A 22,311-nucleotide genomic window follows, 5' to 3' on the forward strand; every position below is an offset into this window, starting at 1 on the left:
TTCATTATTATATAATTCATTAATTTGAAGTATAATGAATTTATGCATATGCTCAAATTGCCCTAAGTAGAGCCTAGGATATCAAGAAGAAGGCTGGTCATCTGTCTAATAGAGTTCTAGGAAGAAAAAAATGTAAACCAGAGGGAGGAAATAAATAGTAAAAGAGATCATGAATGAGTATTTTCCATAATTTTAGGTTATCAAAATACCAAGACTAAAAAATTCTTGTTACAGTAGAAAATCATGCTTAAGGAAAATATTGAGAGAAAAAATCAAAGTTCAAGTAAAGAAATATTATTTAGCTTGCTAAGACAATTACGTTCAGTGGCAATGAATACCATACAACAATAAAACATCTTCAAATTGCTGAGGAAAAATCAATTTTTATGTAAAACTCTATATCCATCTAACTTCCCATTGAAGAATTGCAGACATTTCAGATAACTAAAGAGTAAGATTTACTACTCAGTTCCTTGCTTTAAAAACTACTAATTGAGGTAACTCATCAGGGCAGAAATTAAATTGGGAAGGAAATAAGGAGACAAAAAGCAAGGAAATTTTAAGAGTGTTGCATGTTGAATAAAGCAAGACTCCCATAGAGATTTGTTCTACCCATCTGTAACATATTAATGCATCAAATATATGATTAGACTCTATAGCAAATAGCTTTGGAGTCTTAAGCGATATTAGTAGTTTGAAAAGATTGAAAATTCAAAAGTATAACTGAGATAAAAATAATAAAAGATTAGTATGCATTTGGGAGAGAATCAATCCCATAAATACATACTCAGCCACTCACTCATTTCCTCTACTCAGTGTATTTGCAGTTAGAAGAACAAACTCTTGAAGATAAAAGCATGGTTATGCCAGCGTTGCTTATTCCCACGAATCTTTTCCTTTCCTTCATTCTTAGACATCAACTCTCACTCTTCTCACATACTCATTTTTCCTTTTATCTACCCCAATCACTCCCTCCCTGATTGCTAGCAATGGGTGAAGAGCAAAAAAGCTATTTAATATGTCAATACTGTGGTGCCAATAGATGATTACTTATATTTAATCTAAAGTCTCTGACAACTCTTCAATAAAGATTTTTGCCTCTTTTAAAATTCACAGGGCTAGGGGATGTGTAGTTCAGTGATAGACCACTTATATTGTATGTGTTTGTGTGTATGTGTGTGTATTTGAGTGTGTGTGTGTGTGTGTGTGTGTGTGTAGTGCTGGGAATAAACAATCCCTGGTAACCGCCCCCCACCATACACACACATATTCACACAAACACACACACAAACACAACTACATTTTTCAGTAAATTCACTATATAACTTGAATATGGAATGAAAGGGTCCATTGTTAGTCAGAATTTGGAGGAATCTGATCTCCTATAAATTGCTAAAGAGAGAGAACATCTTAGGCCATTATTCTACTAAATGACTCTTCACACTATCTACTAATATCTGTAAAATTTGTTTTCAGGAAAACAGACCCTACTAGGAGCCAAGAAGGCAATTACCAAATGATGACTGCTGGTATAGTGAAGTACTATTTCTTCCTGAATGAGAAAATTCATTGCATTTAGCCTCATTTTCTTATCCAAGTCACACTGTTTACCTTCCCCTTTTATCTTGTGAGGAACTACTGCTTTTACAGCACAATCAATTCTGAGCATTGACATTAATTATATGATGGTTTCTGTGCAGTCAATGGAGATAAACTCTCAGTTCTGTCACTCATCTGCTTGAACAATCAGAAACAGAACACCAAGCAGACCCATTTCCGTTCTTGTGCTATATTTATTCTTAGCGTTTTACTGAGGCTTGGCAACAACCAATAGAACTAGGAGACATTTTGTTTGGATTAGGTCAGTAGTCATCCTGTGAGATGACTTCCAAATCATAATCACTTCCAAATCACAAATCGCTTAAAGTAATTCATCTTAATAAATGACATGGAGCTGAATCACTGGTATGTATTTACCCTGAAAGTCACATTTAAATAAATCATCGATAAAAATGACATAATCAATGAATATGCCTACCAATGTCAGTTCCTTAGTTAAGAAAATATGAATGCAAACTTTTCATTTTTGTCTTCTTAAACTATGCATGTATAAGTAAATATGTGGCTACTTTAAGTGACATTTTCACAAATAAGTTCTTATAGCTGGTTATTCTGCAAGTGGTGTCATTATTTTTATATGTTAATTTTACTTTTTTAAAGAAAGAGATTCAGGAAAATGAGGTATATTCTGTAAAATAAAATCTGGTTCCTCTGATTAAGAGTCCTGCATAAACCTCTAAACATAATTTGAATTTTGACTATCATATGATTCTTTTCCTTGAAAATAAAGGTTTCTGCAGAATGGGAGTTGAACACCCAAGAGTAGTTGAGATAAGTACCAGGAGGTCTGCTCCAGGGCTTGGAAGCTGGCAGCATATGCTGGGGGAAAGGCAACTCAGATAGAGAAGGGAGCACCAAGTAAAGGATGTTTGGAGGACTCGCTCGTGATGCGAGATGCATAGGCTATAGACCAAACATGATGGCCACTCAATACCTCTATTGCAAACTACAAGACCCTGAAGGAAAGAGTGAGCAAAAGGGAATTCCCTGCCACAGAGATGGGGTGGGGGGATGGGGTGTGGAGGTGGGAGGGCTACTAGAATCATTGGTGGTAGAGAATGGGCCCTGGTGGAGGGATGGGTACTCAATCACTGTATAACTGGAACCCAAGCACAAAAGTTTATAAGTCTACAACTATACCTCATGGTGTTTCACTAATAAAAAAGACATTTTTTAAAAAATAAAATAAAGGTTTCTGTTACAAAATATTATTTTTTCTCATGTACCTTATAACATTTCTCTTTCTATAGTCACATCATCCATCTGAATTAACTACACAGCACTATTATCAGCTTCTGGAATCTAGTTTGGTTTTGACAGCAATCTTACAAGGTAGGCCTATCAGAGACTAAATATCATTTCATTTCACTTCTGCATAAAAGTTCTTCCTTATAGTGTATTTTTAATAGACAGATTATGATTCAAGAATCTTATAATCCCAGGTGATATAGTAGAAACAGTAAGAAGGTTTATAAAAAGCAGATTGAGGAATTTCTGACCTCTGAATTAGACACTTCTTGTACGTTGAGTGTAATCAACTTAAAAACAAGCTAGCAAAAAGGAAGGCATCTATTAAATGTCCAGAAAGTTTAGAGTTTTATATATATATATATATATATATATATATATATATGAAACACTCCAACTTTGGCTTCTTGGCCTCTTCCGTGTTTCTCATTCATACCTTTGAACAATTGCTAAATTTAAACTACATTCTTTCCTTTCTCTCCCCTTCCCAATTACACCTATTAGGGGTATAGGAGTTTAAGAGCTATATAACTAAGAGGAAGTAACTTCTAGTTATTGAAACAATCAAACTTCAAAGTCGTATTTGCTTAACACAACAAAAATTTATTTCTTATTAATGTCACAGTTGAGTGCAGTCCAGACAGATGTTTGTTCTCTGGTCATGTCAAGACACAAAGGGAGAGAGTGTGTGTGCATGTGTTTATGTGTGTGTGTATGTGTGGTGTGTGTGTGTGAGAGAGAGAGAGAGAGAGAGAAAGAGAGAGAGAGAGAGAGAGAGAGAGAGAGAGAGAGAGAGAGAGAGAGAGATTATATGGGCTCATATCTGCCTTGGACCTGGAGAAGCACATCATAATTTATGTTCACATTCTAGTGGTCAGTGCAATTTAGGAAGTCAAAACCTACTTACAATGCTGAGATCTTAGTACTTGATGAGTATTAAATCTCTACTATGAATATACAGAAATGATTGATTTGTATCTAAGTCAAAAATATTCTAGAGTGTGAGTTCACAAGGTAATACGTGTGGGCTGCTGCTGCTATGTGCCTATGTGTGTGCGTTTGGTGGCCCTGAGTCACCTTCCCTCCTTTCTACCTCCCTAGGGCTCCCCAACAGAGACACAGAGAGACGGGGAGATGGGGAGCCTGGGGATCACAGTCTGATGGCAAAAATGGCCCATTTAATGTAGAGTTGCTAGCAGACATATAGAACATCTGAAAGGGGGATTGGAGTAAGGACAGGTGTGATTGGTCATTTACATAAATAAACATTTGGTAGAGAAAATTTTCTTGGGGAGATCAACCCAAGAAGACACTCTGTCTCCAAGGGACATATACGTTGCTTTTATCTTTCCCTCTAGTTGTATAAGTTATCAATACTTGCAGTTGTTTGGATAAACACAGTAAGACACAAAGATCCCAACACTTAGTTCTCTGGGCTGAGAGCAAGTAAGGCTCTTACCAAATCCCAGACTAAGTCCTCAGGCCAGTTCAGCTTGACCTTCCCCATGGGGATCCTGTCTCTTAAGTTGTAACAGTTTGCATCAAGACCATGTGTGTATGCTTTCTAGAATGTCCCATTTCGATGCCGGGTAGCTTTGCCACTTGACCCGGGTCCATCCCAGTCCCATGGCGGGACCTCCCTCTTGGGGTGTTAAGAACTACAGAAACTGAAGCTTGAGTCAAGTAATTATGACCAAATAATTATGCCCATGAGCAGATACATTTTAGTCAGTCAACTCCCAAATATTAGGAGCATAGCATTAATGTTCTTTTTGTGTTTAACCAAAGACCATTGCTCTATAGTAAAATATAAAAAGGCTATAGGGGAGATAGAAAAGCAGGTACAAATATACAGCACTTCAAATGCAAAGCAGCACAAATACAAGTTCAGAATTACCAGAAAGTTTTGGCTTACAAGTAATCAAGACTGACTTAGCTAACTGACCATGAGAGTTAAAATACAAGGGAAAGGTAAAAGATAAACTTCAACTAAGTTAGGGATGCTAGTAAGGGCATATTAAACTTCTCAAGGAGGAAGAAAGAGGCAATTGACTGGTGAAGCCTAAAACACGGTGTTGATATCCAACACTAGAGTATATTCTAAATCTGTGGTAATTTATTATAAAATCAGGAGTTAGAGAGATGAATGATTTGGCTAAAGTTGCATATGCAAGAAGTCACAGAGGGAGGAATTTCTAATGTGATAAGTAGTGTTATTTTTCTGTTGTGCCAGGAACTCTGCTAACACATCTTTGAGTCTTATCTCTATGAAACTTGACATAAACCCGATGAGACAGACTGTTCTTATCTTCATTTTAAAGATGAGGAAATTAAAGCTTAGTGAAGACATAGTTAACAAATGACAGAAGGGACATTCAAATCCAGACTATCATGAAAATGCCCATGGGTATTACTTGATGGTCATGATTTTGTTCTGGTATCCATGCTGATAGATAACATGGCTTGGAGAAGAAATATGAAAGTTCTTACAAAGAATGATGTCACAGGAACTTTATAACTGAAACTGCTCCAATATCCTGGTACCCTGAAAACAAGTTTACATAAATGTTCCTTGTGAAAGCAGTAAGAAAACAATGCCGTAAACGAATGAGAATCATACTGGATTGTCATGGTGAAACTTGTTCCTGGCAGTGAACAAAGCTTTTCCTGTAAGAGAGATGAGTATCTTCTGTCATATGAGAAAATGTCATCAGTATACAACGCAAGGTATACATTACTTTACAGCCATAGGGCAGCTGAGGGAAGAAAACAAATGTTAAAATATATGAGTGAGAAGATAATACTGAGGAAAATATCAAGAACATTTTTTGTGGTTCTGATTCTCTTACATGATAATGTGGCAATACTTAGAATTTTAGTTACAATGGGTCACCTCTCCCATTATACAAGATAATAGGTATAAAAGTCTAGAGAGTTTTATTTTAATGGGGGGGGTGGGTATCCCAAAAGATGATTCTATTATAACTAGGTTGTTACCCAATGCAAGTCCTGGAGATGCGATGCTGCTCAGGCATTGCAGAGCAAGGGATATCCAGAGTCAAACCAGGTGCCCAGAGATCTTCAGGACTGCACTGAATGATGCTCAGGATATGATGGATAGAATTCAGGTTAGGCATATGTTATAAAATGTATACTAACCACTGTATTATCTCTGGGCCTTTGGTTATTTTTTTGTTGTTTTTTTAATCCAGGCAAACTTCTTCATTTATAATGGAAAAGACAAAATATACTTATAAAATTGCTGTAAGTTAAGGTTAATTTATATGATCGATATTTTCAGCACAGTACCTGGAATAAAATAAGCACTCAATAGATAAAAGCTTTTGATATTGTTCTTGTCGTGATTATTACACATTTTAGCCCTGATTTTCTATTGGAATTAACTTTTCCCCACTTTCAACCTGAATGCTATTGCATCATTCTTTATATTAGTGGGGATGAAAATTTTACTGACAAAGGAATGTTGTGACATAAATTTGCAACTACTCATCCTATTTATTTAACTGAAATTGCACCTGTTGACTAAATTTATCAGTGAGTTTTGTTTGGATTTTTTTCTTCCTTTCAGATCCATTTTGTAATTGGAGACTACACATAGCAAGGCATGGACCAAAACATGGGGCACAATTTAGGACAGTTTAGAGGAAAAATAATGATCTGCTATCTAGTTGTGATGGGGTTTTCTAGGAAAGGAAGTATTTTGTCAAGAAAGAAAATCACTCTCTCTGGAAAGAAAGATGGCGGCCGCACGGGAGCCTTGTGGACAGCAGGTTTGAGCCGGGGGCGGGGGGCGGCAGGGGCCTCATGGGAAGGGGGGCGTTCTGGGCCGTCCTTCACGCCCGACCGAGGTCACCAGCTGCCCCCCACGAGCGGCTCTCCGGCATGGCCACGGCCCTGGAGGCACAAGGACTTAGCACAGAGAACCACCCGCTTGGAGCAGAAAAGCAAATGGACTATGTGTTAAACTGCGCCAGCATGCCTGCCCGGAGGGGAAAGGGTGTTGTCCCACCCGCCCGCTCCTCTCTGGAAAGAAAGATGGGGGCTGCACGGGAGCCTTGTGGACAACAGGTTTGAGCCGGGGGCGGGGGGCGGCAGGGGCCTCATGGGAAGGGGGGCGTTCTGGGCCGTCCTTCACACCCGACCGTGGTCGCCAGCTGCCCCCCACGAGCGGCTCTCCGGCACGGCCACGACTCCAGAGCACAGAAACCAATCTCTTAACTATCTAACTTTTAATAGAAATACTTCCAGGGTTAGTAAGTAAAACAGCAGAAATCCAAAACCGCGCGGCCGCTATTGCGGCTGCGCGACATCATTTTATTCTTAAACCAAGCTGTAGAAAGCAAATCATTTCACAACGCTGTTTCAGCATATCTGATTGGGGGGGGGGGGATCATAAACTCTAAACAATAATTGTGCATCTTCTATCGAAACAATGTATCTAGTCAAAGTAGATAAAGTATTAACTAGAACTCATCTGCCACACAGGAATTGGGAGGGGTGGGAGGTGGGGTTCTATTGGGGTTCACGGTTAAAAATAAGTATTGGTAAAGGGAAATGTGTTTGATACTTACATGACTGAGATCTAAACCCGAAAGCTCTGTAAGTTTTCCCACAGTGATTCAATAAAGAAATAAATTATTAAAAAAATAAAAAAGAAAAAAAAAAGAAAGAAAATCAGTATACTCATAGGAAAAACTGGTAGAAGTATTTATTCATTTTGCTAATTTGTTTAAGTTCTACATGTTCTTCAATTTTTTAAAATTTTACTAGTAAGTGGTCATTTTTAATATTAAAATGTTTCTTTTGAAAGTCCAATAAAATGATATGTTGCAAACATTAAAAATCCATATTTATATAAAACTGAAACATAATGCAAGTTAAAAATTCAATTATGCTGGGACCAGAGAGTTAGTACAGCAGGTAATGCACTTGCTTTTGCATGCAGCTGACCTTGACTTAATCCACAGTGCATGCAGGGTCCTCAGGACCCTTCCAGGAGAGGCCCATGAGCACGGAGCCAAGAGTAATCCCTCAGTAGTGCTTAATGTGGCCATTAAAGAAAAAAATTAATAAAAATGAAAATCAAGTTGTGTTAAGTATGGTTTTAACATAATCAAAAATTAATTTTATTTGAATTTATTGAATTTACTTTGTTATTTGGGCTGGAGCGATAGCACAGTGGGTAGGGTGTTTGCCTTGAACGCTGCTGACTCAGGTTTGATTCCTCCACCCCTCTCGGAGAGCCCAGCAGGCTACTGAGAGTATCCCGCCCGCATGGCAAAGCCTGGCAAGCTCCTCATGGTGTATTCGATATGCCAAAAACAGTAACAACAAGTCTCATAATGGAGACGTTACTGGCGCCCACTCGAGCAAATCGATGAGCAATGGGATGACAGTGCTACAGTGCTACTTTGTTATTTATGAAATGCAGTAAGTTTCAGCATCTAAAAGTATTCTATCTAAGTCTTCCCATAAACTACTAAAACTTTAAGTGTTTAAGTTTTTCTATGAATAATTCAGTTTACTTCTGGAGAATTTTCAAGATTTTCATTTTTTTCCCTCTGACTCATTTTTATTTTTTTATTTTGTCTGATTTCTCCAAATAGTTTGAGGAAGCTTGCTGTTTCCCCTTGATGCTTTGTCCTCTTTGCCTCACACCCATTTTATTTTCTCCTACTTAAAAAGGGGTGGATCAGATTTATGAAAATAATCATCAACTATGCTATATTCAAATTTATCCAATGAGTCAAATTTCACTGCACAGGAGCGATAGCACAGCGGTAGGGCATTTGCCTTGCACGCAGCCAACATGACCGACCCGAGTTCGATTCCTCCGCCCCTCTCGGAGAGCCCGGCAAGCTACCGAGAGTATCTCGCCTGCATGGCAGAGCCTGGCAAGCTCCCCGTGACATATTCGATATGCCAGACACAGTAACAACAAAGTCTCCAATGGAGATGTTACTGGGCCCGCTCGAGCAAATCGATGATCAACAGGAGGGCCTTTAATTCCTTTAGAGATGTTAATTTACTTACCAAGGGTGATGTTTAATGTGAGAGAAATAAATAATGTACAGATTTTTATTTTTATTATATAGGTAAAGGTAAAGGCCCTCCCGTTGATCATCGATTTGCTCGAGCGGGCCCAGTAACGTCTCCATTGGAGACTTTGTTGTTACTGTGTCTGGCATATCGAATACTCTCGGTAGCTTGCCGGGCTCTCCGAGAGGGGCGGAGGAATCGAACTCGGGTTGGCCATGTTGGCCGCTTGTAAGGCGAATGCCCTACCGTTGTGCTATCGCTAAAGCACTATATTTATTGTGGAAATAAAATCAAATGTATTACTATACTCCAAGTCAGGTTTTTCATGAGCTGCAGAGGATTTTGGTAGTTTGGAAGTTATGGGGTCTAGTGAACACAAAAAGAAAGAAGGAAAGATGGAGAATAATTGACAGAATGTTCTCCTTGGGATTCTAGCTCATTCTTGATCACTTTGTTGATAACATTTAACCATGTGCTTGTGTTATTAAAATTCTTATGGAAATCTAAGAAGAGTGTGAATTCTAAAATCTGGGTTTCCACTTAGTTGTTATGGAAAGTGCATAGATGAATACATATATCCATGAGGCCTCCTTTGGACATGCGGGTTATTTGTAGAAGTCCCAATACTTTTTATACAATAATTTCTCATATTCAAGAAGCTTAATATATAGGCCAGAATTTGTCAAGTGTCCTCAATTTAGCATCAATTTTTTGTCTGGGTTTATATGATCCCCCACAATTTTAATTTATGTCTGGTTGGATCTAATTCTAGAATACAGTGATGTTTAAAGGCTCAGAGCTGAAAATACTACTTGTCTTTAAGTTCTTTTAAATTGGAAAGCAAGCCAGAATTCATAACTGACTCCTCATGGCACATTGAATAAGAAAGACTCTACTAGGTATCATCTTGAAACTCTTAGAATTCTTTGCATTAAGGAATGCAAAGAATATATATATGTATATATCCTTTAAATGTAAATAATACAGTATTAAAATATATATTAAAATTCTATAGAGAATGCCATTTTGTGGAGATAAATCCATCTCATGATCATTGCACGTAAATTTTCTTTTTGCTAAGCCATAAAATGAATATTGTTTTCAGCTATTGATCTACATATAGTTATGCATGAGTAAAAATCACCTTAATATCATATAAAATACTTATTACCAGGAGTTCCTGGTTTTGCTTTATCATTTACTACAAGGTAGACATTTTGCATTGTCACAGTATCTTCCCAAGAGAAGATAATTCCTGAGGGTATAGTACAAAGAGGGAAAGAAAGAGGGCTATTGATCCATTTATGAGAAATGTGTGAGTCATGTGAATTTCTATTCAAGTCTCCAAGCAGGTGTTATACAGCATCATAGTGAAAATACATATTTCTTAGTACAGTAATGGAAGGGGAATGGAGACAGATGCTGGATGAACAGAGATGAGCATAAACAAAGGTGAAGTAATAGAAATAAGGAAGTTGTTGCCTTCACTGGCTAGGTGGGAAATAGAAGTATTCTAATATCAATATTAAATTGAAATAGTATATTTCCACAAATGCCTATATATCCTATTTACATTCTCTTCATCATCACTCTTCCACTGAGATATATACCAAGGGATTATTTACCTTTGACCTTTTAACCCTTATTTCCACAGACTCCCAAAATCTAGATAGCAACAGCAGAAAACGTATCCCAAGATACTTAATATCCTTCTATATGTTTTAAAGCTAAATGATGACTTGCACATTTTCCAAGAGGGAATACTGAATATTCTCCAAGAGGGAAGACACAACTTTGGTAAATTTGATGTCATGTTCGATCAACACGAACTCTTAAGAATTTAAGTGAAATTGAAAAATAAGTGAAAAGTTCTGTTTAAATTGTTAGCAACAAAATCAGTACAAATATTTCCTGTATCTATAGATTATTTTTAAAAATCAAACAACAAAAAGTATAGTGAAATTCTTTCAGGAATTCATAAAAAGAGATTTTTTTTTAAAGAAGCAGAACAAAATACAAATCAAACTTTTTTATGCATAAATATCTTATTTTACTGGTTAAAATGAAGTTTGCTTAGTTTGGTTTTCGCTTCAGAAAGCAAAGACTTGAGGACAAGTAGTCCCCCAAAATAAAAGCAGAGAGCAACAGAGTGAAGGTGGGAAAACTCTGCATGCTGAGGAGATCATTACTGTGAAGGCCTGGGACTCTAATAATCAGTGCAGATTGCCTCAGAGTGGATTACTGTTGATGGGACAAGGATATTTGGCATTTATCATGGCCTCATGTGCTCTGTTGGGCAAATTGACCTTTAATATTCACTTCTTGTGTTTTTATGCTGCACACAAAGAGGAATGTGATAGATTTCCAGAGTATTTGTAGACAGTAGCAGAAAATTCATGGTCAAAAAGAGAAAGAGTGATGAAGCTAATATGAAGTGTTATTAGACTGTACCTGCTGTAGAATTGCTGGCTGTAGCAATGCCTTTGGTAAAAGATGAGCTGAGAGGAATCAGGAGTTTATAAATTTTCACTATCTCTAATGTATTGGTTTTAACTGACACATAGTTCCTGCTGGGAGTTTGGAACTGAGAAGAATCTAGAAGCTGAATCCGAACTGGTTAAAAACCCAGTATCTATGAGGTTGGAATTAAGGAATTCCCCAGAGTGTTTTTCTCACATTATCTGGATACAGAGGGTCATAACTTTATTTACTCTTATCTTTGAAAACAATGATGTTGTTACAGAGGACTGCTGCTTAATGAAGTATCCAGAAACCAACCTCATTGAGCTCTATACATTTCAGATTCTTTAAGAAATAAGATAAAATAAGTAAAGAAAGAAAAGCAAACTGTGTTGTCTATAGTGCAATTTGGGATATTTTTTTTTTTACAGTTGGAGGGCTTTTGCAAAAATGTTACTAATGATCAAAGCCTCCAGATGATTTTTCCAGTTCTAATGATTAATAAAAGAGATAAAATGATGGTAGAAGAACTGTTTATCCTATCAAATATAAAAGTAAAAGTACCTTTTAATGCTGAGTAAGAAATAATATTTAAGTCAAGTGACAGAATATATTCCAAACTATAATGCAATCCCTGAAATTAATTAAATCTATGGTACATACACTTACAGCTGCAAACAAGTATTTCCAATACTAGAAGACTTCAAGAATCTCAGTGAGAAGGAAAATAGGAAGAAAAATAATCTTGAGTTATTCTGAAATTGGATTCATTTTCTATTCAAGAACACAATTGTATTCCCTTCAAAGTGATTTTCCAAGTTGACCAGTCTTATAAAACTCTTTATACTTTGGAATGACTTACTCTTTAATAAAGTTCTTTCAGGAAATTGCCATTGTTCATCAAACACTGAACTTGCATCCAATATAGCTAGGAATACAGGGCACATATATTATTGAATATATTTTCCTCTATTAAGAACCTACAAAGAACTAGTTCAAACTAAGAAATATGAATTTGTTTGTAGGGCATGCTGTGGTTATCAGTTAACTGGATCCTTGTTACCAACTTTTGCTTTTTGATTATACTTTTGAAGATAAGTATCGATATTGGGAATCATTATACTTAAGTCTTGCTAGATACTCAAAATTATTCTCATCACCTCATTTTATGGTGAGGAAAAAGTGAGTCTTCAGAAAGAAACCATCTTGCTGAAAGGTAGTGGAGCTGGAAATCAAGTCAAAAATCCAAACACATTTGTTTTTCCCAGAATATCTCTCTTTAAGAAAAACTGTAGCATATTCTCTTTATTGTTTACAGAATAATATACTGATATTTATGAACATTATGTGTGAGGGAGCCTATATATGAGTCAATCAAAAAGTTTGACTGAATGTTGCCTTCTTCCTATATGACACTTATTACTTTGACACATTACTTTACAAGCAATATTCTTGCTTATTAAACACTCAGATTTCACTCCACAACTAGTTTGAGTGCCCCTATAATAAAGTCTCCTATTTTGCATCTGAATTGTGGCTTTGGATGAAATCTTTCCTTCTGCTTCTCTGCTTTCTCAGCTTCCTTCTCTATTCATCCTTAGAACAATTCATTCTTCTATCTTCTCATTGTCCTTGAAGAAACTTACACAGCCTGAAATATCAGCTAGATGCTAGATTTAAATTACAGGGAACAGAACTATCAAGCTCTCTGTTGACTCATCTTTGATGGTACCGAGGCAAATCTATGTGGGATGTTAAGTTTATAACTGGGAGATAGGTTAGCAAATGAAGGAATTTAATGAAGAATTAGATAGATTAGATAAAAGAAAGATTAGATTAAATTGGTTGTGTGTGACCAGTTTAACAAGGCTACAATGGTCACATGCACTCTTTTTGGCAGTGAAGACTTTGAAGTCACAAGTCATGGCTGATTGAATTCTTGGACCTGTGCACAGACTACCTCATATGATGTGACCTTACGTAGAGTGTTAAATCATGCTTGATATACTACAACTGCTTTTTTAAAGAAGGGAAATAAAAATCAGATGTTCAGTAATATATTATGAATATATTTAGTGATTCACTTACCCATTTTCCAGGCCAGAAACAGCACATCAACAAAAATGTTGAGGTTTCTTTTGTGTTTCCTTCTCTTTTGTGTTGTATTCCTTTTCTTAAATAACTATAATCCTGCATTTAGGCATTTATAATTTTGTTTCTTTTTGCAATAGTATTACCCTTTCCTTGACTCTCTAAATAATATTGAATATGTTCAAGCAAATTGACTTAAGCCATCGTTATGGACTATTATTTTTTAAAGTTTTCATTGCTTTTTTGGACCGGAAGTAAGGACACTGGTGGATGGTCTTAGGCACTTTGGTGATGGTAAGGTGATCATGTACATCAAAACCAGAAATATTAACACTTCTGTAAATATGTAACCCAAAGAAAGATAATTAAATTGGAAAGTTCACTTATCCACATAACCCATTGTAGTTAATACAATTTATCTACCTGATTGTTTATGGGCATTTGGTTTATTCAGAATTTGATGTCATAATAATCAGAGCTACCATGTACATTTTGGTTATTTCTCTTGGTGCATGTATGCATGAATTTCAAAGAGTGATATTATTAGTGAAAGTTTGTACATATTCAGAATTTTATTTTAAAAATGACTTATTATGCTCTAGGGCTAGAGCAATAGCACAGCGGTAGGGCATTTGCCTTGCACGCAGCCAACATGGCCGACCCGAGTTCGATTCCTCTGCCCCTCTTGGAGAGCCCAGCAAGCTACCAAGAGTATCTCGCCCGCACGGCAGAGCCTGGCAAGCTCCCCGTGACGTATTCGATATGCCAAACACAGTAACAACAAAGTCTCCAATGGAGACGTTACTGGGCCAGCTCGAGCAAATCGATGATCAACGGGAGGGCCTTTACTTTTACTTTACTTTTATTATGCTCTAAAATGATACTTCTAGCAGAATAAAATCTGTTCTTCTCTCACATGCTCACCAGCATATGATGTTGCCAGACTTTAGTTTTGTGTGTCCTATATTCACTGCAGTTTAATTTTCATTTTATCACTTCTAATAATATTAAACATATTTTCCTGTTTACTTTTGCCTATAATTGTGAATTTCTTATTTAGAACTGCTCTTTTTGTTAATTTGATTTTTATTTTAAACTGATTTGCAGAAATATTTTTTAAAACTTTTAAAATTTAGTCTGTATATTAATCTTTTGACAGGTTTAGATATTAAAAATCTCTTTTCCCAGTTTTTACATTTTTTTATTATTTTATATCTTTTGAATGATATTATAGCATTTAACTTTTTCTTTATGGTTTCTATGTTTAAAAATTCTAACCACAGTGCCTAAAAGGAAAATAAGAGGGAGAGAGAGAAAGAGAGAGAGAGAGTGAGAGAGTGAGAGAGAGAGGGAGGAAGAGAAAGAGTGAAGAAAAGGGTATGCCATAGAGGCAGGCTGTGGAGGTAGGGTGGGGGTGGGCAGGAGGGAAATATTGGTGGTACATTAGTGAAAAGATGGGTGTTGGAATGTTGTATGACTGACTGAAACCCAACCATGAACAACTTTGTAACTGTGTATCTCATGGAAATTCAATCTATATTATATTTATATCATAAGTATGTATATACATTATATATTATATTTGTACATTTATATAAATTATATGTATATCAATTTATAATAGCTCCCCAACTTCAAACTGTACTATGAAACAGTAGTAATTAAAAAAGCATGATATTGAACTGAAACACCCACAGGCCAATGGAACAAAGTTGAATATTTTGTCACAAACTCTCAAATATATGATCATTTAGATCTTTGATAAAGGAGCAAAAAATGTGAAGTGGAACAAGGAAAGCCTATTTAACAAGTGGTGCTGGGAAAACTGGATAGCTACCTGCAAAAAAATGAACTCTGATCTCAGTCTAACACCATGCCAAAAGTCAAATCAGAGTGGATCAAAGACCTCAATATCAGACTTGAATCCATAAGGTACATGAAGGGAAATGTAGGCAGAACCCTCCATGACACTGCTAAAAGCACGTTTAAGGAAGAAACGCCACTGACCAAGCAAGAGGAAACAAATGTAAACAAATGGGACTACATTATACTAAGAAGTTAAACTAATTTCTTCTGCACTTCAAAAGAAACAGTGACTAAAATACAGAGAGAGCACATGGAATGGAAAAGAATATGTACCGAAGACCCATCTGATAAAGGATTAATAATCAGGATATACAAGACACTTGTAGAATTTTACAAGGAAAAAACCTCCAACCTCCTATGTTGAAGGATATAATTGGGTTTTAGAAGTGAGACTTAATGTAGTATTTTTCAATGATGCACACCACAACTTTATAAAGTTAAAATTCAATGCTACTTCAATAAAAAGAATATACCCAAAATATTGGGTGACAAACTTTTTATAGCTAAATATGATACTATATGGGCCAGAGAGATAGAAAAATAGGTAAGGTGCTTGCCCTGCATGTGGGTGACCTTATTCAATCTCTAGTGCCCAAGTCCAGCAAGAGTGATCCCTGAGCATCACAAATAAGCCTTGAGCATCCCCAGGTATGGCCCTAAACAAAACAAAAAATATATAATCAAATAAGCTGCTCTCTATACGTTTTCTATTAAGTACTCTTTATCAGTTTAAGGAAGTCTCATATTTTTATGTTGTTACTTATAAAATGAGATACTGGGCCTGGAGCGATAGCACAGCGGGTAGGGCATTTGCCTTGCACCCAGGTTTAATTCCCAGCATGCCATGTGGTCCCCTGAGCACTGCCAGGAGTGATTTCTGAGTGCAGAGCCAGGAGTAACCCCTTAGAATCACCAGATATGATTCAAAAAGAAAAAAAAAAACCTGTAGCACTGTAGCACTGTTCTCCTGTTGTTCATCGATTTGCTCGAGCGGGCACCAGTAACGTCTCACAACAACAACAACAAAAAAGAAAATGAGATACTTAGATATGAGATCTCATTGTGGCTTTTAATCTTGTATTTAAAGAGTTTATATCATTTTTTCTCCCTCAGTTAATATTGTATTTATTACTTCTTATTTAAAATAAAACTTCCACTTCTATGATCAAGCAAATAATGCATTAATCAAAAGACACACACAATTCTAGGTTGTATTTGCTAATATTTGAAGTTTTGTTTCTGCATTCATCAAGCAAGATAATCTGAAGTTTAATTAGGTATTGTATCAAAGTCATAAGTATATAATAAAGTGGTCTTAAGAATATTTCCACTTTTATATACACTGGGATGATTTTATGAGGGTTCACTTATTCCTTAAATATTCACATATTTTTTTCTTTTGCTTTTTTGGGTCACACCTGGTGATGCACAGGGGTTACTCCTGGCTCTGCACTCAGGAGTTACTCCTGGCAGTGCTCAGGGAACCATATGGGATGCTGGGAATCGAACCTGGGTCAGCCGCATGCAAGGCAAATTCTCTACCTTCTGTGCTATCTCTTCAGCCCCAAAAATTCATAGATTTTTAAAAATTTTTTCAATTACTTGCTGGAATACTGACTGAAACTGTTTTTTTCTTTGAGAATATTTCTAACTTCTGATTCAATTTCCTTAATACTTTTAAGACTATTAATTTTCCTGTTTCTTTCTAAGTGACCTTTTACTGTCAATACTTTCTGGAGTTTTATTTATTTTATTTGAGGTTCAAAATGCACCATACAAAACTGTTTGTAATATTTTTATCTTAAAGTTTGAAGCATTTTTGATTATTTTATTCCTAATATAGTTTGTGTCTTACCTTTTCAAAAATCTATTTTCAGAAATGTTTGTTCATTTGTTCTGTCAGAGGTTCTTGACGCATATTGTATCTGATGTTTTTTTTCAGAAAATCACTCTATTTTAAAAATGCTATTTATTTATTTTATTAAAGCACCATGATTTGCAAGGTTATTTATAGTTGGGTTTTAGATATGTAATGTTGTAGCACAGATTCCACCACCAATGTTACTTCTCTACACCAATGTTCCCAGGTTCCTTCCCATTCCCCCCAACCCCCCCACCCCTATCACATACAGCCTATTAAATCATTTTCTCTGTCAAGCAATGACATTTAGGATTTAGTACTATACTGAAATCTTGAAAAATCACACCTTTCTCATACAGGTACTTTAAATTATTTTTAGGCATATATTTGGATAGAACTCCATTACAAAAAAAAATCATTATGAAACCAGTTCAATGAGGATTTAAGATATTAAATGTTCCCTTGTGTGGTCTTAAGTAGAAGACAGATTAAAGGCTCAAACCTTTCACTACTTTACCTCCATAAGCTTTTATAGACAGGTCTAAGCAGGTTGTATTTCAAATCCTCTAAGTTACCTGCCAGTACGAAACACAACAACCACCAGAAATGTACAAAGAGAACCCAGGCTGCTTTATTCAGCAGGTAAAAATGAAAAGTGGGATTAAATCTGAAGGTCATAGTGCCTGCCCAAATAGAGCCCCCAGCAGCCACTTGCCTCCACAATCCAAAATCTCAACCATGCCCCTGTTTGGAGTTGGACTCGACCATCTCAGGATGGACATCACTGAGATATCAACCTGCTGAAAATTCTGGCATGTGGATTTTGTGACTGAAATCTCAAGGCTTTCTCAGGGGATGGGAAACAATTCTCTGCTTTAAGAATTGTTTAATTTATTGACTCATAGCAAAACATAGTTTGTTGGTGTTCTTGGGTTGAGTGATCACTGGCCAGTCCACAGTGACATGAGGGTCCCCTGGGTGCTTTTGGAGGCTGAATCACCATTCCCCCCTTTCCGGAGAGCTGGCCCAACAGCGATGGACAGATGAATGAAAGAGGGAACAGGGGTCACCTAGTTGGTTGGTAATCAGTGGTCATTTATTCAAGTCCCTCAGCATTAGTTATAGAGAAATCATGAAGAGTTGGGGGTAGCAATTACACATAGGTGTGGTTGAACATTATCATAAACAATGAATAGATGTAAAGCCCTTCCTCCAGGGGAAGTTCTAAGAGATTAGCCAAGGATAAAATCTCATATGAGTGCTAGCACTCTAAATTCCTCTTAGGTGATCTGCCCAAGGGCAGAATTCCACCTAAGGATATATTGCTTTATCCTTTCTTTAGCCAGTATCTATTTAAACAGTCATCTTAAATTTACACCTTAATAATATTTTTAGTCATTTTATATGGACACAGTAAGAGCTATATTAAGCTTAAAGGGTGGCTCTTACTGGGGACATCTTGCTATATATCCCAGACTATAGTCCTCAGGCCAGGTTTGTCTTTTCTAAGCCCAGGAGGTTCCTTATTCAGTTATATCCTTTTAGGTCATAACCGTTTTTTCCATGATCATGCTCTTAACTTTTTATACTTCTTATGGCACTTATCCTGTCCCTTTTCAATGCTAGGGAAGCTTACAGCTTGCCCGGTATCATCCCCCTTGTCAGATCCCTGTTTGGGGATGTTAGGAACTAAGGGTAACTGAGTCTTAAGTCAAATAAATATAACGGATGCCCAGTAGTAAATATTATTTGGAGCCAATTAACTCCCAAGTTACAAAAGCATAGTATTAACTTCCTTCCTGTGTCTACATAATAAAGAGATTGCTCTAAAGTAAACTATACAAAGGACATAAAGGAAAGAGAAAAGCAACATTTCACTTCCATACACAGAATCCAGAGTCATCAGAAGAATTTGACTTTACAAATCACAGGGTCTGATTTGGGAATATTAGTGATTACCATATAGGGGGAGGAAGAGCTCGAAGGAATGGTTAAAGATAAACACAGAGGATTAGGAGTGCCTGATGGAATCGGGTGAGCTTGAGCACTGTGGTGGGTCTAACTCAATAAACCTAGAGCTCCCTGCAAGGAAGAAAGGAGGGGAGAACAGTAGTTATCCAACAGTAGTTACCACTTGTAAAGGCATTCTTGATGACTTCTTAAATTCTGTCTGTAGTTTCTGTTTTCTGGATTTCTGTTCAGAGGGTACTTGTCTGCTCAATGCTGCCTTAGCTAATCTTTAAAGTAACTTCAAGGTTAAGTCACATGCAAAAGCAGACTCAGTCTTTTCTATTTACCAAAATCACTGAGGCCAGTCAACTGGATTACTGGTCCACACAGGCCACATGAAAGAGAAGACGTAAGTATTCTGTCAGTGAGACAAATATCGACGAAGAACTGCCAGAGAATAATATACTACTACCTTCAGTTATAAAAGACATTTGCCCCCTTATTTCTAAAGATAATCTTTTTTATTGCTATCAATATAAGAAAATATAACATGAGATTTACCTTCTTAAAATTTAGGTATGCAATATGATGCAGCTAGCTATAGGCAAATGACAATATATGGTATACATATATGTTGTATAAAAGTACAATGGGTTTACAGAACTTACCTTTTTTACTAAAATCTTATACCTATTAAACAAAAACTCCCTCCTTCTAGACCCTGCCATTTACTATTCTATTATCTGCTTTCTAGGGGATTGGCTGTTCAATGCTTCGTGTATGTGGAATCATGAAACATTTATCTTTCTGTGATTAAACTATCTTACTTAGAATGATGTTTCAGGTTTATCCATGTTTTTGCATTTGGTAAAATTTTTTTCATTTTACAAGATGACAAGCATTTCATAGTATATAAATATAGTATTTCCCAAATCTGTCCAATAATGGATGTTTAACTTGCTTCTGTATCTTGGATATTCTAATAGTGCTGTGATATGTCCAAATTCATTTTCCATTTCTGCTATTTATGTTGTGTCCTAATTTTGGCTAGAAGCTCGTTCAATATTTATTCTTTAATGTGTGTGTAAGCATAGTAACAACTGGGTCATATGTGATTGTGTGATTACTTTTCCTTTATCTGTTTGTTTCCCTTTCCTGAGTTTGTCTTTTTTTAATTGAAATTTTTTTGCTTAGCTTATTATGCAGCTATAATTTGTTACAAATCCACCCTCACCCACTATCCCATGAAACATAAGCATTAAAACTTCTAAATGTGGCAAATACATTAACTTCCCTAGTTCTTTTTTCCCCCCTTGGAGATGTACCAAATGAAGTATCTTCTTTTCTTTCTTCAAACATATATTTACTCACCATCTGCGCAATTGTGGCCTCATCTCTCTCCTCTGTTCATGTATTCTGTTTACAGGGTCTCACAATCTTTTTTCCTTCATTGTCTCTTAATAATAATTTGGAAAATATTCTCTTTAACATTATGTTCTAAAATTTTATGTTTAAGTGCCTGAATACAGACCCTTATTTCATTGAGCAGATGAATTCTTTCAATCTGCTAAAGCATGACCTTTGCTTTTGGAAATTTTCTCCTATTACCTCTTTGACAGTGTCATCTTTTCCTTGTTTTCTATTCTCTCAGGGAATTTCTAGTAATTGAATTGTGAGTCTTCTTGGCTGATTGACTAGTTCTTTTTGTTTGTTTCTTATCTTCTCTATTTTCTAGCCCATTAACTTTTAATTTTAACTTTCTAGGAGATATTCTCATCTTCATCCTCTTGGATTTCTACTAAAATGTTAAAACTTTTATTTCTTTTCCTATTTTTGGAATTTTCCTGGGTTCCTTCTCACTAACTGATTGTTTTTATTTATGATTTAATATGTACTCCCATGTTCTAAAACATATTAATTATAGTTTTGTATGTAAAGTATGGTGCATCAGGATGGTGTGTTTGTAAAAAATTGTCCATAGTAGATAATTTCCTCTTAATTATCAGATGATCTTGTATTTATATAATACATATATATCACTGTCACTGTCCTCCCGTTGTTCAGCGATTTGCTCAAGCAGGCCCAGTACGTCTCCATTGTTAGACTTGTTGTTACTGTGTTTGGCATATTGAATACATCATGGGTAGCTTGCCAGGCTTTGCCGTGCAGGCAAGATACTCTCGGTAGCTTGCCAGGCTATCTGAGAGGGGTGGAGGAATTGAACCCGGGTCGGTCAGGTCAGCAGCATGCAAGGTAAATGCCCTACCATATAAATAAGCATTTTTACATTATATCTTATATTCATATACATAAGCAATGTACTGATTGATGATTACAAGTGCTGTGTGAGGAACAGGATTTGCTGATTGTTGGTGGTCCATTTAGCTTGATAAAGCAAAAACCTAAATATTTTTTAAGAAATTTTAACTCAAATTCTCTGACTGGTCAGTTTTTTTTTTTTTTTCTGTTTGGGTTACACTTGGTGATACACAGGGGTTACTCCTGGTTCATGCACTTAGGAATTACTCCTGGCAGTGCTCAGGGGACTGTATGGGATGCTGGGAATCGAACCCTGTCAGCCACATGCTAGGCAAATGCCCTACCCGCTGTGCTATTACTCCAGCCCCGACTGGTCAGTTTTTCAAGGGAGAAATCTTTAAATTTCCTACAAGTATTACCCTGATTTGCCGGTATTCTACATATCCATCAGGTTTTTCAAGGGAGAAGTCTTTAAATTACCTACAAGTATTATCTTGATTTACCAGTATACTGCATATCCATCAAGCTTTCCCTATAAATTTCTATTTCAGTTTCAGAGCCTTATCCTCAAACTCAATTATAAAATGTTCCATATTCCTATATCTGGTATGTCTTCTGCTATGGTTTGGGGCAATGGAATTCAAGCTTTGAAAGTTCATCCAGGGAGCAGAATATCATGGTTCCAAAAACTTAGTTTTCAGTCTACCATACCAGACCCATTACAATATTTGTTTATTTACTGAATACCATTGCATTATAATTTATATAATGAAGCGGTCTGCATTCCTGAAAATCAATATGCATAGATTACAGTAAGTTAACTACTGTGGTTCCTGTTCTATTCTTTGCCATACAATTGCTAACCTCCTTACCCCATTCCATTTTGATAATCATTT

The sequence above is a fragment of the Sorex fumeus genome, unplaced genomic scaffold (assembly GCF_029834395.1).
Source record: "Sorex fumeus unplaced genomic scaffold, SorFum_2.1 ptg000037l, whole genome shotgun sequence".
Taxonomy (NCBI): domain Eukaryota; kingdom Metazoa; phylum Chordata; class Mammalia; order Eulipotyphla; family Soricidae; genus Sorex; species Sorex fumeus.